This window comes from Vicugna pacos, unplaced genomic scaffold, assembly GCF_048564905.1.
Source record: "Vicugna pacos unplaced genomic scaffold, VicPac4 scaffold_19, whole genome shotgun sequence".
NCBI lineage: Eukaryota > Metazoa > Chordata > Mammalia > Artiodactyla > Camelidae > Vicugna > Vicugna pacos.
In genome coordinates, this window is record NW_027328740.1 from 28,838,512 (window position 1) to 28,856,163 (window position 17,652).

General features: G+C 42.6%; 1 long non-coding RNA gene across 1 annotated transcript; it reads left to right on the top strand.

Annotated features, from left to right (window-relative positions):
• The first annotated feature begins 2,936 nt into the window (after positions 1 to 2,936).
• LOC140693111 (uncharacterized) lies at positions 2,937 to 16,092 on the top strand. The gene is made up of 2 exons (XR_012068781.1): positions 2,937 to 3,117; positions 15,915 to 16,092. It is a non-coding gene; the product is annotated as an uncharacterized lncRNA (long non-coding RNA).
• The last annotated feature ends 1,560 nt before the right edge of the window (positions 16,093 to 17,652 follow it).

A 17,652-nucleotide genomic window follows, 5' to 3' on the forward strand; every position in this document is an offset into this window, starting at 1 on the left:
TTTTAAGACTTTGGTCACCATATTTGTAGCTAATACTTAGGTAGAGTTTTTCACATGCCTGTGGTTAATGTTCCAAATTTTTTCACAATTAGTAAATAATTGATTCATCACAATAGTCCTATAAATTGCTATTGTTATTCCCCCATTATATGGGTGAGGAGATTGAAGCCCCTTGAGGTTAAGAAATTTACACAAGGCCCCACAGCTAGCTTCGGAGCTGGGATCCAGATGCAGGAGTGTGGCTCCGGGAGGTGCTTGTAAACACTCCCACTGCTCTCCCCTGCAGGTGCAAGCCAGCGGCCCACTGTTACTATAAATAACATGATGTGGTTCACTTAGTCCTGAAATTCACATTCTTTGTAGCTTTCTCTCTGGGGCAGCCATCAGGAGCAGCCAGGGACACTGAGTACATGCTTCTGGACTATGACCAAGAAGGTAGATGGAAGGAAAACAGTTTAAAAATGGGATCTTTAATGTGCATTCTTCAGTGGCCAGAAAAAAACCTGCCTAGTGAGGAACTGAAACCCTATCAGCCACGTGCAAGTTATGCTTCAGACACCCCCGCTGCCCTTGGGTCCACGCAGTCAGATCTACAGTGGATCAGGGACATGAATCTTGTGCAAATGCAGGGAGTAGGAATAACTGCCACTTTAAGATCTCAATGAGTATGAAAAGCATGTGAAGCTTTCATCAGCAGAGACCTGCTGTCACTTCCACTGTTTCCCTCAGGGCATGCCCACAGCTTCACTGGTCCTATTCAGAATGAAGACGTCAGCTAGTACCTGCTGACTCCTGAATCGGTGATAGGTTCTCCCTTGAAAGGAAGAATATCCCCTTCATGGGTTACAACTAGTTCATAACCTAAGTAATTCTACAGATGTAGAAGGGATACTTTCATTGGTTCTGCTATCACAGACTTCCCTCCAAAAGAACATGTCAATAGTTACCCCATTTTCACCCATTAAAATATACTTAACAGGCTTCCTTCTTTAGTGCAGTTTTAGGTTTACAGAAAAATTCACAGAAATTGGAGTTCCCATATATTCCCTACGCCCTGCACACAGAGGCTCCTGCTGTCAGCGTATTACATTAGTGGATGCACTCATTCTTTTTGACATCTTGCATTCCTCCTCCCCTAAAATTTAACATGCCTGATATTCACGTCTCTTATGCATTTACGTGTGATTTATATCACATCTCACGTTTATGTGAGGTTTACAACACATGCATGTTTTCTGTTTAAGCTGGGTTGGGGGCAAGTTTTCTGTGTAAAAATACGATCATTAGTGAGTCTCATGCTGCTGGGTTTTTGGGTTGTCAGGTCCTGTTGACCATTGCTTCAGTTATTGGGATCATTGTCTACGGACTTTCACTGTTCACTGTATTTCCTGCAAAACTTCCCAAGAACCTGAGTGGAACAGACCCAATCCAAAAGTACCTGACTGTGCAGGTGGGCCACGCCCATCACTGCTTCCCTCATCAGTTTTATCATCTTCATGACCCTGAACGCCATATATGAGAAAGTGGCAGTCATGATGACTGACTCTGGTAAGCTCCTCCTGCAGCTGAGATAATTTCTACACAAGTTTTAGAACCAGGTCAAAACAGAGACTATCTTTTAGGCACTTCAATTGCAGTACATTACAGTCTTTAGTTAACTTCAAGTGTAAACGTATTTCCTCTAGCCTATATGAGAAGTGAATTAGCTCCATTTTTGCATTAGTAAAAGGGACAAAGGACGCTTTAGAATGTCCAAGCTCTGTGTAAATATGTCAGTGTTTAATAATAATTTCAATTACATTAGATAATGTACCCTACTGTTGAAAGTAAATAGTCTCTGTATTGCAAATAAGTGGAAGAGTGTCGTGGTTCCAGTGGGAGATTTGCTTGTGCGTTACGGAGAGGACAGATAATCACAGTTTTATGTGTCTTCCCCCCATGCTGTTCCTGTTAGTGTAGCTCCATTCTCATCAGCTGCGGCTTCTATAATAAATGTTTCTTCTCTCTGGCTTGTATCCCACCCAGCGGCTTAGCGGCCTAAGTTAAGTGCTTCCCACACATTGCATGTGGCTGGGTGGTTCTCCCAGTGGTCTGCTCAGTGTTCATCTTCTGAAAATACTAAGACCAATTCAAATTCTGAACTAGGAGGATGACCCGTTTTCTGTTCCCCAAATGCTTCTAGCAGGTTGCCCCGTGTTTTGTTTGTCTTCTTCAATAGTCCTACCTTACTGCCGTTCAGGGAGACAAGAGAATATTATTTAGCAGGATGTTTAGAAGTAGCTTTCTTTCAAATTACACCTGACAGAGGACAGTTCTTGCCCATTGGATACTGTTGTGCTTATAAATTTTAAGGAACGGATGACTTTTTTTTTTTTGCCTTGTGGGATATTGCGTTCTTAGTGGGAGAAACTCTTACAACACTGTGTACAGTTGGAATTAACATAGTGGATATGTTAAGAAATTCAAAACAGCTCATATGAAAACAGTGTGAATTGCGTAATATATATATATATATATGTGTATATATATATATATATATATATATATATATATATATATACATACATACATACATACATATTTATTGTGTTAACTCATGTGTCCATGGCTTTGATTAGGGTCTCAAAGCCGTTCACAGTTTTACAGACTTACCTTTTCTTTATTCTATCTGCAGAGCTCCCAAGGACCAGACTGACTATGAGAAAAACCCAGCCATGAAGGTGCTCTTGTTCCATTTTGTCAACTACTACTCCTCGTGTTTCTACATCACATTCTTTAAGGGCAGATTTGTGACTTATCCATGAGATCTGATGTATTCCCTGTAAAAATACAGAAATGAAGAGGTGTGAATACAGCTTTGTGTTCTGACAGTCTAATCTGTTTCAGGTTTTCTCTTAGTTGCCCAATGAAGAGTGTCTTTACTCTCTGTTCCTTTGATTTTTTTAGGCATAAAATAATGACTTTATTTCATATTAGAGCTATCTAAAATTTAAATGAGATTTTCTTTCTAATATTCCGGTGTGACCCAAGTGGCTGTATCCTTGAACTGATGACACAGCTGACAATAATCATGGGAGGACAGTCCATCTGGAATAACATACAAGAGGTGTTGCTTCCGTGAGTACTCAGTCATGTGTTCTTGGGGTGAGAACGGCCCACCGACCCACGTCATTTTCCTGCTTGGCCATCTCTAGAACAGGGGAGACTCTCTGCTTATTAAAGCTCTCCAGATAGGATGATACAGCCAACAGTATAAACGTACCTGCTGTTTAATAATTATGTTTAAATGCCTTCCTTTTAATGTTTAACATAAATCCTCAAGTGCTATAGTCTCTGCTTATTAGCCCACCACTGGGGACTGACGGATCAGAGCCCATTGAGAGATGGCCCTTTTTGGGGCCATGAACTAAGTTTTCCCACAACTTCCTGCAAATTTCTCCTCCTTTTATATATGCATTTAAAAATCCATAACAGGAATTTGTTGAGTGCCTAGTATGTGCTAGTCACTGTATTAAATGTTGTACATATATGTATGTGTGCGTGTGTGTGTGTGTGTACAATTTAATCACCCAAACAATCCTTATTCTTATCTTCCTTTTGCAAATGAAGATCCTGTGGCTTAAAGAGGGTAACTGATTTGCCCAAGCTCTCATTGCCAGTAAGAGACCACTGTGGGACTCAGATGTAAAACCCTATCTCTCTGAATCCATGTTCGTCTAAGAACAGAGACTCTCTTGGGTTCCTAAGGCACAGGGTTACATAACGTTTTAAGAAACACTTGTCTAAAATAATAACTACAGAGATTTTGACTTATTGTTCTCTTCCTAAAAATGAGAAAAGCAGATGTTAGCCAAGGTCACACTGTCCTTTTGATTTTCACATAAGCACAATCCCACATCAAAGTGGACAGTCCAGTGTTATCTGCAATTTCTAAACATTTCAAGGAGCTTACTGTATTCGCTTTTTGTTGCTGTTGTAACTAGTATCCCCAAACGTCATGGTAGTAGGAAGAAAAAAGAAAAAGTCTCCACTAAACAACACAAATTTAAACTTGTAGTTTTCTTGAACGCAGAAGCCTGCTGAAGTCAAAGTGTTGGCACGGCTGTTTCTGAAGGTCTCAGGGCAACCTGTATCTTTGACTTTTCTGGCTTCCAGAGGCCACCTCCATCTCTTGGCCAGTGACCTCTTTTCTCAATCTCAAGGTCAGCATGTTTGTGTGCCTCTGACTCTGATCCTGTGGTCAGATCTCCTCTCCTCTCTCCCCTCTTTTGCCTCCTTCTTCCTCCTTTAACGACTCTGGTGATTACACTGGGCCCACATCTATAATCCAGCTGGTCTCTCTTAGGGTCGACTGGTTAGCAACCTTAACCACATCTGCAACCATAGGTACCCTTTGCCAGGGAATCTGACCTCTTCCTATGTTCTGGGGATAAGGACATAGACATATTTGGGGGGGGACATTTTTCTGCCTACCACACTAACCTTTTTAAGATAATTTCTGGCTTTGAGTTTCTGTTTTCATGAAACTGTTGAACTCTCTTCTGTCTTGCCTTCCACACCAGCATTCTGTTCCTGGCCAACGTAACTGCTGAGCTCGCCCCTCTCTGTGGTGTCCCCCAAAACCACTTACACAAGCAGGTCTTACTGTTGTTTGGAGAATGGGGGAGAAACTCAAACAACTTGAATTTTGAAATAAAAAACCTCCATGATTTTAAAATCTTCCATGCCACTATAAAAAAATTTATTTTTTAACTTCGTTTTTTAATTTTTAAACTATTTTAAACTTTGTAACTTTTTTAAACTTTACTTTTTTTCTTATCATCCTTCATTGTAGGCTCCAGAAACCTGCTATTCTGCCCACCGCATCCAAGTTCCCTTTCATTGTTTCTCCTCCCTTCCCTAACCTTCCTTCTCTCTCCCTTATTACCAAGTTTCTGTCCATTCTCTTTATAGGGCAGTTAAATTATTTTTTCTTTCTTTCTTTGTGTTTTTACAGAGTGAACACCTTTGGGTGTCAGTGTGTCCTTCCACATTTCTTCACAAGGGCTTCATCTTTCAGCTTCAGTATGGATTCCTGGGGTCTGTCTCGAAACCAAAGGCATTTCCCTTGTCCCCCAGCTCACTACGCCCCTCAAAAAAAGATTCTGATCTTCGCTGTGAAATGAATCTTTTTTTTCCCTACTGTGCAGTAGACAACACTTACCCTGAGCTCACAGTCAGATATTTCCAGAGGAGTAAAAGTAGGTCATGTGCAAATAATACTACTTTTCTCTGTGAAAAGAAATAGATCAGATAGAGGAAATACTTAACTCAGATTACTCAAAAGCATTTCCTGAAGGAAATAAGTAAATTATTGAACACTAAATTTTGTTGAATCTGGTTATCCGTGAGCTATTTTTACCAATCAAGAAGGATATATTTCCTAAACTGGTACTGAGCAATTCATGTGAAATGAAACTTGCTCACATGAACTAGTTTAAATTAAAGGATGCATTATAGTATCTGTGGTCTGTTTATACCTTCGCTTAAGTAAGCACATTTTTCTAGGTTCCAGTGAGCTGAACTTTGCCTCCATGTATTTCTAATATGGGCTAAAATATTTAGGGAATTTATTTTGAATTATGATTCCCTTTTTTGAAAACCAGGAATTCTGAATTGTAGCCAAGTTCGAGGGTGGCTTGTGTTTTCCTCACTGCCTCTTCTCTTTGTTTAAGTGCAGTTTCATTCTTAATTTTTCATATAAAATCTTAGCATACCAAAGATCTATCAATTACTCTTGCTGCACCAAAGCTATACCCATCCTCAAAAATACATAGGAAGGGAAAAGAAAACTTATCAAAATTAGCGACTATTTTCATGCTATTCAAATATGTCTAAAGGAACATAATGAAATGAATTTCACTATATCTCACCTGCCTCCACCCCCCCAATCCCATGTGGGTTTCTTGAGTAGGAATCTGGGAGTAAATGAAGAAGGAGAGTGATGCCGTGATCCAGGCTCCCTCTGGGGTCTCCCCAGCACTTGGATTGGCACCTGGTATAACGTAGGTCTCAGTCCAAGCCAGCTGAGTGAGTGAGTGACTCACAGGCATCGAATGCGTAACATCAGTGAATTAACAGCATTCTTTGTAGGACTCAGAGAATAAGCTGAGTGCCCTGTGGCCTTCCCAGCCTCACATACTATTTTGATGTTGGGGTCATTTCTGGGAATGTTATTCTGTACTGGACAAAAGGCTAGTACAATTCCAGGGTTAAGCAACTTTCCTAGGGAAATTTTATGATAAAATATTAAGAAAAATAATTAAATGCCCAAAATGACATAGCATTGTCCTTTGGTGTTTAGATAATGTATGGCTGTAATTTTCTTACTTTATATGTTTTCTACATTTTCCACTGTGTGTATGCACTACTATATAATAAGAAAAAGCAAATGTTTAAAAGAGAAAATCTCTCTTCTCCAGATATGATTTGGTTAGAGGATGAGTCAGAGAAATATAATAAGAGAATCTTAAATACATGTGTCCATAATTCACTCTTTAAATTCAGGAACAGGAAACTCAGGAATGAAATAGATTAAGAGAATCAAAGATACTTGTATTCAAGATTAGCAAGTAGGAGTGTCCTCAACAGAAATGGTGATAATCTATAATTCAGGGATTAAATGTGATAATGAAGGTAAAAAGACAACATGAAGTAGAAAATGCCACGTGGCAAGCACAGTGTAAAGGGCAATTTACTATGATTATGCCAATATGTGTGGTCAATTCCCAAGGAAATGATTGTGTAACCCCTGCTAGAGGAAGAAAGCTTCCAGCCTTGGCTGGAGAGGGGGGAGGATCCAGTGTCTGTATTTTTTTAAATGTCTACAGGTGCTTCTCATGTGCAAATTGATATCCCTGCACGAGAACCTTAAACCAACAGAAAACCCAAAAGACCGTGGACAATGATAGGTAGACGAGAGCCCAAGCTTTTCTGCCACAGATGAGTGGTTCCACTCAGGAAGACTGAGCAAGAAGCTCAGAGTCTTAGCTAAGGACAAGCAAGTCGGGACTTCTAATACGACCTAATGCCATCGACAGGGGAGGGCATTTCAGCACAAGAAGGGAGCGCCAGGTGATTTAACATGGAAGTTTCACCCTGGATCCATACCGTGATTGATTTAGGTCCCGGAGGGTTAAAGCCCTGCTTCCCTGTGGCATGGACCGGATTCCACAAGAGGCTGAGACAGGAAGTATGAGGCAGAGAAAAATTCCCCCAGGAGAATCCCGAGTCTGGGTGATAGGGAGGGTGATGGACGAGCGTGGTCCCAGCGCCACCCCCACCGCAGGGCTCCGAGTGGCTGTGGAGCTGCGCGCCCCCGGCCGGACCTCAGACCTACCTGCAGTGCTCTGGGTTGCGGCCTGGGGAGCGGCTTCAGCAGCAGGCTGGCCCCATCATTCTCGTAGGTGCTGCAGTGACCCCCAACCCTGTGGCCACGGTGATCCCAAGCCAAGGGTCTAAGTGACTTTAACCCTATTTACAGGTGACCACAGCCGGTTAGCCAGTGCTGCTCAAAAGGAAGATCCCCCATGGGGTTTTGATGTGTCAGGGGGGTTGCTAATACCTGGCCTGCTTTGAATCATTTCATCCTGACAGCAGCCTGGGCAGTTGAAGTTTCATCTCTCAATTTTATTTCAACTTTTTTTGTTGAAAGTATAGTTGGTTTACAATATTGTGTTAATTCTTGCTGTACAGCATAGTGATTCATATATATATATATATATATATTCCTTGTCATATACTTTTCCACTATAGGCTATTAAAAGTTATTGAGTGTAGTTCCCTGTGCTATACAGAAGGATCTTGTTGTTTGAAACAAAAATTACTAAACAAAGTAACAAAGTAAGCAGACTAAACCTAGACATGTATATGACACAGTTGAGTTTATCTCAGGATTTAAATGTGGTTTTGATCTCCAGGATCTCTTTATCAAATTACCATATGCAAAGTGCCTGTGGAACACTTCTCAGAAATATGTTTTAAAATCATAAGATTTAGAGAATAAAGAAGGAAGATAATTATACTGGAAAGCAGATATCAAAATATAGAAATGGGCATTTGTGATACAGTAATATCTGAATTATTGGAAGAATGTGTTGAATAAGAGGATCCAGTGGTGGGTCTACTAACCGCAACATTCTGCCATAGCAGTGAGTGTAAATCATCTTCTGAGATCTGCAACAGTTGCATTTTGAATGTAAATAAAGTTAAATAAAAAATAAGCCATGAAGTGTGGATTCAGATTCAGGAGTATCTCGAGTCCATATCCCCAGCACTTCCCAGTGCTCCCTGCTCTTCCCCTAATGTCATTGAAAGAAGTGGGGAAAGTTTGTGAAGCGAAGGGCATGTTCCATTGCAAAGAAATCTCGTAGCAAACCTGGGAGCATGGCCAGTGAAAGCTTAATGCTGAGATTAGAGGCCGTGGGAAACCAAGAAGAGGCAGCTCTTTACAAGTCACATCATATGCTCTGTGTGTGTCTACGTGTGTATGCATACAGACGTGTGGGCATGTATGATGTATACACCTGCCTTTCATGTGAAGCCGCCTCACTGTCCAAATTTGAAATCCATCCAAACGTGCAGTGCAGTCAGTCGAAGCTCAGCCAGACGCTAAGTTGTCTGTTGTTGCTCTGTCTCTTCTGCTGAACTCCACGAGTAAACCACGCGCCAGCTGTTGCTTTCAGGGACAACAGCTCTGTAGGCTACAGGTCCATGCCTTGTTTCACTGCCAACTCTGATTTCCTTTCAGGAAAAATTGCCATTTGAAAAAGGGGAAAGCATTCAGTTGGCCCACAAGCCTCTGAGTGAGGAAAAAACATAACGTTAGAGTCAGCTCTGTGGGACAGCATCCAGAAGGGGGCAGAGCACTGGGCTGCGAGTCGAGGCTGTGTTTCTTTCAAGCTCTGCACTGAATTTGAGGTGGCATGCCACTTCTCTGGCCCTTGATTTGTTCAGCTTAAATTAGGGTCTTGGACCTGTTCTATCCAATGTTAGAGTATCACTTTTTTGCTCGGTGACCCTCCATGGCTCCGCAATTCCTTCAGAGGGAAAAATGCCCACATCCTCATGGCAGCCTCTAAGGCTCCACCCCCAAAACCACCACTTATTTCCTATTCACTGTGGCCCACACCAGTCTCCATGCTGTCTTTCCAGCGTGAGAGACCTCCAGGCCTGTAATCACTTTTCCCTCTGCCCCTCCTCTGCCCACCCCTTTGTTTCCTTCTTTGCCTTATTCAAAGGTCACTGCCCCATCCCCACTCCTCCCTAGCACACATTCCTCACCCTCCTTTATTTTCCTCCGCAGCACTTATCACCGGCTCACAGACCCTGTATTTCTGTCTTTTACTTATTTTCTGTGAGATTTTCAGACTGGAAAGGCCATGGTGGATAATAGCAGAGAAATGGGGGTAAAAAAGACAAATGAGGGAAGGCATCTTCTAAAACCTAAAATGCCCACCTGAAAAGGAGGTAGGAGATAAAGTAGCAGTAGTCGTTACAATTTTGGTAAACCCAAGGTACGTGGTCAGGACTAGTTTTCACAATTTTTGAGGGTAGGGAGGCAGCAATAAAAAGAAATTTATCCTGAAAACAAGAAATTAAATTCTTGGGAAGATGATGTGTTCAGCTTGAAATGTCAGTAATACTTTTATGACCTTGGTCTGATAATATCCTGCCTTATAATTTGATCTGTTTGACAGCTGGGTCATTAATCTAATGGTGCCACAGTTCCAGAAGCAGAACAGACCACCCCACGATGGGAATGGGACAACCGTCTGTATCCCATGGGCAAACTGGGGTTATTTTATGAATACCCTGAAATGAGTAAGTCATCAGTGGAGATTTCTGTGCTGTCGGTTATACTAGAATATGCTTTGGGTCTCAGAAGCATCGGTTACCGAGCCAAACAATGACCTAGCATACCGACACGGAGCCCGCTTTTCTCCATTAGATGCAATTATGCAGTCAGGCTTTCAAATAGGGTGCCTGTGTGTATCTTTGTCAATATTTATGTTGTACAAAGCTGAATGTTTACTGCCAAGGAATGAAATGGAATACTCATTCAGATACATCTCCACCATTGATTCTCAGATCCTTCTGGTCATGTCGTTTGAAGATGAACTCAGAACCATTACTAGATGTGACTCAGCTCGGGCTGTAGCCCGTGTGGCACAGCTGCTGGCTGATATCCTTCTAAACAGAGTCATGTGAGCCAGCCGGCCTGTGCAGAAAGCCCGCAAGGGCATCCTGCCTCATTGCAGCAAGGTTCACAGGGTCACCCCTTCCACATCTCACACCTGCCTTTGATATGGTTTCTGCCTGATTCCTTGAGTGACCTCATGGCACATCACTGGCTTGAATTCAAGATGAATTTGTTGATCTGGAGTATCGGTAGAGCACACATCCCCTCCTTCTCCAATGTCTTTGTCCATTTCTGTACATTTGTTTGGGCTTGGTTTCTCTTTGGTTGAACTTGGTTTTGAGCTCTCATTTGCCTTTAAATTGTTGCATCTCAAAATAGATTTCCATAGGAAACGTTATCTTTTCTATTATGCATGGCGCACTTTTATCTACTAGAAGGCTGATGAAGTGCACGTTTTGTATCTGAGCCCTTTCAGCTCACCACTGCCTTGAAGTAGTTTTTTTTTTTTTAAGCTTAGGAGACAAGAAAGGATTTGGGTCAATAGGCTTTGCATTTATGCATGCGGGTTCATGTCTGCAAAGGCACCCCTTTGTGCTTCCTGTTTATAAGTCTACAGATAGAGGGAGTTTACTTTTTCCTAAATTACATTCTCCCTACATAACAGGATGGAGTAACAGCTATTCTAGAGAGATTGTTCAGATTTATTTGTTTTCCTATTATCTAAATAATCCCTGACGAATTAGAAAATTGAATCCATTTCTGAGAGTAGGCAGTCTGTTTTTCTGTATTCAACGCTGGAGTGAAACTTATATTGTGTTCTTTTCATTCATGGGAGGTAGAATTTCCAAGTGCTTTTTGAATTATTTTTGTTCCTCTAAAATAAATTGCCTTTGGTGGTGATCTCCTGACCTCAGTTTCCTCCTCCCAGTTTTTCCCATGATCATTAATGTCACCCCACCTGCCTTTTTAGTTATGCCTCTTAGCTGCTGAAGGGGAACAGCTACTGACAGATGACCCTGGAGTCCTCCACCTGTGCTTCGTTAGGCCTCGCACCCAGCCACCAACCCTAGTCTCCTTCGCCTGAAGTATCTTTCTCTGCTTTTCTGCCTGGAAGGACTCTTGCCAAGCCTTGGCAGGGACCCCTCCACTTTTTAGAGATTATCTGCTCTCCTGTCTAGGCATGAATTGCACTTGATTCTTGTCTTGATGGTGCATGATCGTGTCCGTGTCCATTGTGCTTCGTGGCTGGACTGATCCTGTCGGAGGCTGTAGTCAGGCTTTTCATCCTCCCGTCATTGTCTGGAGCACCACAGCCTGGACCCTGGGCCTCATATGTGTTTAAGTGACTTGAGCTTGGAGTTTCAGCACACTCACATAAAACTGTTAGATGAGTTGGCGGTAATATTGCCCCCAAGGCCCCCACAAGGTTCTATATGGCATATGGCTTTTTCTGAGTGAAATTTCTCTTTTATTTGTTTTAGTGAATTCCCCACTGTCCTTTGAGATTATTAGAGTAACCCTGAGTTGTTAACCACAATAGCTCTCCCCACACCAGCGAAAGATCCTGCTGTCTGAGAACTCAGACATGGGACATAAGAGAAATTATCTATCAGTCTTAAAATCTGGAAGCCATAAGATACCGTTTTGCACTTAGAGCACCCACAGCACAAACACCAGTCTCTCAAAAATTTGACGCTGCCTTCCCAGAGGGCGGGCGCCATAAGTGAAATGCTGTGAGGGATGAAGTGAGAGCTCTTTGTCTCTGGTACTGCCTTTTCCACCCTTGCTGTGTTAACTTGATCTTCCCTTCATATATTATGTTCTCCATTTAATTTATTGCAGTTAATATCAGTTGTTCTTCAACATCTCCTTGCACCCGAACCGTCCATTCCCTCTCTCTCCAGTGCTATCCCACCCACGCCTCTCCTGCGCTCTCCAGGACCAGGCCTGTCTCCCCCACGCCCTCACCTCTGTTCTGTCTGCCCACCACCTGCACTGACATTTCCTTAACTCTGCAGAATGAACTTCCCAAAATGGCAGCTGAGTAACTGGGGGGGATTGTAGACCTCTCATCTCTTTACCGATTCATTCGTTTATCTATCCAAAAAACACTGAGCACCTGCTATGCCAAACACTGTATCAGCTGCTGGGGAGACCAAGACAGATAAGACTTGGTGTCTGCACTCCCCAGGCCAGGCGAGATTTGGCGAGTAGTTGATGGATTGCTAACCAGGTGAACACAAATTGGACTTCCTAGAGCTAGAAATATTTGAACTGAATTTTGAAAGGTGAAAGGAAGTTAGCTCTCTAATGTGTGGTAGAGGGAGTGGACACTTCATGCAGAGAGGTAGAGACATAAGTGTACACGGCATGAACTGGCTTGGCTAGACTGAAGAACAACAAGTAGGGCTAGAACAAAGGATCCATAGGTGGGAATATCAGGTGCACATGGCCTCTGTCACGATGGGCCTTGTGTGCTTAGACTTGAATGTATCCTTAATGAAACAGGTATATATTGGAATATTTGTAAGTAAGAGAATTGCATAATATTTATGTTGAAGAATATCTGGTTATTCTAGCAGCAGAATGGAAGATACTATTTTTGGGAGAGGCCCATACTTTGGGGGGAAATGATGTTTTGGGAACAACCCAGGTAACCCAGACAACAAGTGTCACACGCCTGCAGAGAGGCCCTGGGCAGAGGGAGAGGGACATGGGAGGCAGAAGTGATGACTGCTGCAGTAGGGACTGCAGGGCTGGGGCGGCGGGCCGCAGAGCTGCTGAGGTGACTTTCCAGTGACCCATCTTGAAAGAGGATCTGCAGGGGCAGTGTAAGGGGAAGAGCTGATTTCAAGATGGTTCTGTGTGTGGCAGTTTGAGTGCAAAGTGTCTATGGGACATCTGAGGGGTGATGTCTGTTGTTAAGCTGGATTCACCAGTCAGGAGCTCAGAGGAGCTGTGGGTGAGGCCGTGGGGGCGATTCAGTCCTGCCAGGTGGAGGACTGAAGACGAGGCCCTGGGGAAAAGGGCCATGAACATGGCAAATGGGAGACGAGAAATCCACCAAGAGAGAGAAGAATAGCAGAGCAGTTGGGAGAAAGCTAGTTGAGGCAACACAGAGAAGGCTGTAACCTGGCTTAAGAGGGATTTGAACACTGACTAAAGGGAGCATAGTGAGAAACGGGGGGTTTGTGGGGCAAAAAAGCAAGGGCTAATTCCCACCTTTAATTGCCGAGACTGGGGAAAGGGAGGAGGAGGACTAAGGTAGCCTTTAAAAAACAGATCTGTGTGTATCTGTGTGTGTGCATATGTGCACACACACTTTTCTGCCTGGGCTTTTTAAATTTATTTAAGTAAAACAAAAATTAAGGGGGGAAAACACTCCACTGAGAGGAAAATATTTGTCCATGGCAAAAGCTACCTGGTAATCAAATAAACAGGAGCTGAGAATGCCCACTGGTTTGAAACACGCAGCCACCGGCAGTGCAACTCCTGTCTCAGTGCCGCGGTGAGGGCCGTGGGGGATGCAGGGCTCCGAGCCCTGGAGGAGTCATCAGCGCAGGCACTTCTCCAAGAGACTGGACTTTAAAGGGAAGAAGAAAGAGTAGAAAGTATCAGAGAGCAACACAGGGCCGTGAGAGAGGGTTGGGCGAGGGTTAGTTTTGTTTTACAGTGGGCGTTTCTGGCCTTGATGAGTTCCTAGGCCTTTGCTGTTATTGGTCTTTGTTCCAAAAGCTTTTTAGAAAGTTCTTCTCGTTTGAATATCTGAACAGATTAAATCATGTTGGGTTATTTCTGGTATTTTATTTTTTAATTAATAAATTATCTGGAATTTATTTTAATAACAAAAGTGAGGACACTGTGCCAGGTCTTCCAATGATTTAGCTAATTACTCCAGTACTTGAATCCACTGATTTGAAGTGTCAGTTTTATATTACTAAAATCTCAAATATATCCACGTCTATTCTTGAAATGCATTGTATTACATTCATACTCTCAGTGCACTATTTCTATACTTTTTCCACGACCATAGATTAATGCCTCCTAGAGTTGGTCCTATTTAATCTTTTTCCAGAATATCCCTAACACTGCAAGTTCAAACTTCCCTCCTCATTATTTTATTTGTATATTTGTGTATATTTCTGGAAGAACAATACGGTCACCCTTCAGATATTTTTCTTAAATCCATTTTGGATTATTAACTAAATTTGCATTCAGATTCTAAATTTACTTTGGAGAAATAATGTTCTATGTCCCCCAAGCTTGAGTCTGCCCAATGAAGAGTATGGTGCATTCTACTGCTCATTCAATCATCATATTTTTTTCTTTTTTTTAAGTCATTTATCAGAATCATCTTAACATTTTTAATTAATTTATTTCTGAATAGTCTGTGCCTTTGTTGTCATTATAATGATATCTTTTCTGGGTTTTTAACTGGGTTGATTGCTAATAAACTCCTAATTTCTGGCAATGAGAAGGAGATCTGACAGTGTGGGGCACTCTTTCCAATATGGTGACTGTGAGCAGTGTGTTACCTTAGGATGTCCACTTGCCAATTTGCCAGTGGCTGCACCCACTCCACACATTTCTGCTACTTACCTGCCCCCTGTAGGCAGATGAGTTCATGTAGGGTTAGGTGGGTTATGGACACAGATACTGATATCACTGCTGCCACACTGCTGACTCTGTGGCATCACTAACTCTGGTTCTTGCTCTCTGACCTCCCTGAATATGACAGCTCCTTTTGGGCTGTGGACCTACTGCATCTTTCCAGCACTGTCGGCTTTTATGCAACACACCCCTGCCTCTCAGGTCACAAGCAAATGTCAGCTCCTCCTACACATCCACCCCATCCACGGTCTTGCCGTTCCTGGCCAGAGTGGTCCCTACCCCTTGACTGATCAGTAACAGTAAATGGACTTTAAATTTGCCTCTCATCTTCTGGATTAGTTACATACCTGTGCTAGTTTACTTTAAAGGTCTGCCAGTTAGGAGGGGAGGGTCTAAAAGTCTTTTAGATTTCTGGCCTTATCATTTCTAACTGCTCCCCCACCCCATGGAATAGCTTACCACAGATCTCTGCTGCCCCATCTGTAGCAATGCCCTGTAAATTACAGACAGAGAGAAAAGAACTTCTAAGCCACCACCACAACTTTGACTTCCTGTGACCACACAGACCATAGAAATATCAAGATAAAAATTCCTGAATAAGAATATTTTTCTTAGGAAGACACTTTAATTGCATACCTTTCTGTGACTTGTAATAACTTCATAGACTTTCTGAATGTGCTGTACTCACCTTCCCAGACTCAAGGGAGCTTGCTCACTTGCCTATTTTCAGTGCATTTCCTCCAGCATTCTCTATGCAGAGCTTTCCCAAAGGTACATTTCTTATTTCTATTTAAATTGTTAGATAAATCCACAATATTCTTTTTTTAATCCTCAATTACAAATCATCTTCCAAGATTGCATTATTTCAACACTGAGAGTGAATAATATGCTTCAAGATTCCCAAGTTTATTATGAGCAAATAACTATGGTTGGTTGAAGATTTTTAAGTATGTTATTCCTACTAAGGGTATATACGTGAAAGAAACAGTTTGAAATAAGTCTTCTTCCCAGAGATATTATATTTGCCTTTTGTTTGGATTCTTTCACTGTTAAACATTATTATTACCGTGAATATGTTTTCTCTTTGGGATTTAGTTCACCATTTGCCCCTCTCTCTTTACAGGAGTAAAGGAATTGATGTTGTCCTTCCATCCGTCTACCACTCCATGTTATGTGTCCATTCCTTAAACAGGTATTCAGTTTGGGTTCACCAGATTATTTGTGGCCTCTTTCCAGTGGCCCCTCTGTTGGCTCTGGAGAACAATATATTGGAAATCAGACTCGGTACGTGGAAACTTGACTACAAATTATAGATGCATGGTGCCAGAAAAAGCCCAGAACATCACAGCGTGGCAGTCAACCATGAAAGTAACAGCAATTCTGGCTGTGGTGGACCAGCGTGAGTAAAAAGGCTTCATTGGGTGAAGACTTAGAAGAGTCCAAAAATGCATTGGCGTTGCTTCCTAAGGAATCCAGTGATGGGTATTGTTTAATATGAGAGGGAGATGCTAACACTATCATCGTTATAAACAACATAGTTGTTGTAATTATTATTATTTTTTATATAATTTCTTTATAATAAATATTTGTGACTTACAAGACACTTAAGAGGCAGTTGTTAAGAAGTGTGGCCATTATACTGTTACAGAAGAGTTAATTCAGTAGAAGTATGGTAATAGTATTAATGAGTACTCTTTTGATCCTCACATGAATATAAAGGTTACCCAGGAGTGCTTGTATAATGGAGATAGAAATCAATCCATTTAAGAGTTTGTAGAACCTAAAATAACAGCAGTCATTCCACCGTATTTGACTTCGTGTGTGTGCTGGAGGTGGGGAAACAGATTCCACACATTTTCTGGGGGCACATGTGTTCCCAGGCTGGGGGATATTGGCTAAAAACCTCCGCTGCCCATAGAGAGGCACACGCCAATACTTGGCTTAGAGCCCAACCCCCACATTCCCTGTAAGACCGGCCTAGGAAAACACTCAGGGAAGACAAGCTAAGGGATTCTATTAGAAGCCAGGCGCCGCTATCAGTTGGAGGAATATCCTCAAATCCAGGATTCCGGAACCAAGCCTTGTGTTGGGGGGAGTTATGGAGCTCCATTCCTGGCAGATGAATGGGGACACAGTTGTTCCCCGTTAGGGAGAACTCCTCTAAGTAATTCCTCAGTCCATCAGGGGGCATTCGATGTTTCTTGGACTCCAAGACCAAAACCCATATTCCCTCGCAGCCCGGCTTAGGGAAACACTCAGTGAATACAAGCTAAGGGATTCTATTAGAACCCAGGCGCTGCTGTCATTTGCAGGAGCCTCCCCACACTCAGGATACCAGAACAAGTCTTCATGTGTGTGCTGGAGATGGGGAAACATAGTCCACGCATCTTTCTGTTGGCACAGATGTACCCAGGTTGGGGATGTTTTTTAAACACCTCCACTGCCCATAGAGAGGCACTCGCTAGTACTTGGTTTAGAGCACAACCTCCACCGTTGCTAACAGCCCAGCCTAGGGAAACACTCAGGGAAGTCAAGTTAAGGGATACTATTAGATCCCAGTTGCTGCTGTCAGTTGGAGGAGCCTCTCCACAGTCAGGATACCAGAACAAGACTTCATGTGTGTGCTATATGTGGGGAAACAGAGCCCACGCAACTTTCAGTGGAAACAGGTTTTCCCAGGATGGGGGATGTAGGTTAAACAGCTCCACTACCCATGGAGAGGCACAGGCTACTACTTGGCTTTAGAGCCCAACCCCCACTTTCCCTCACAGCCCGGCCTGGGAAAACACTCAGGGAAGACAAGCTAAGGGATCCTATTAGAAACCAGGGTCTGCTCTCTGTTGGAGAAGCCACTCCACAGT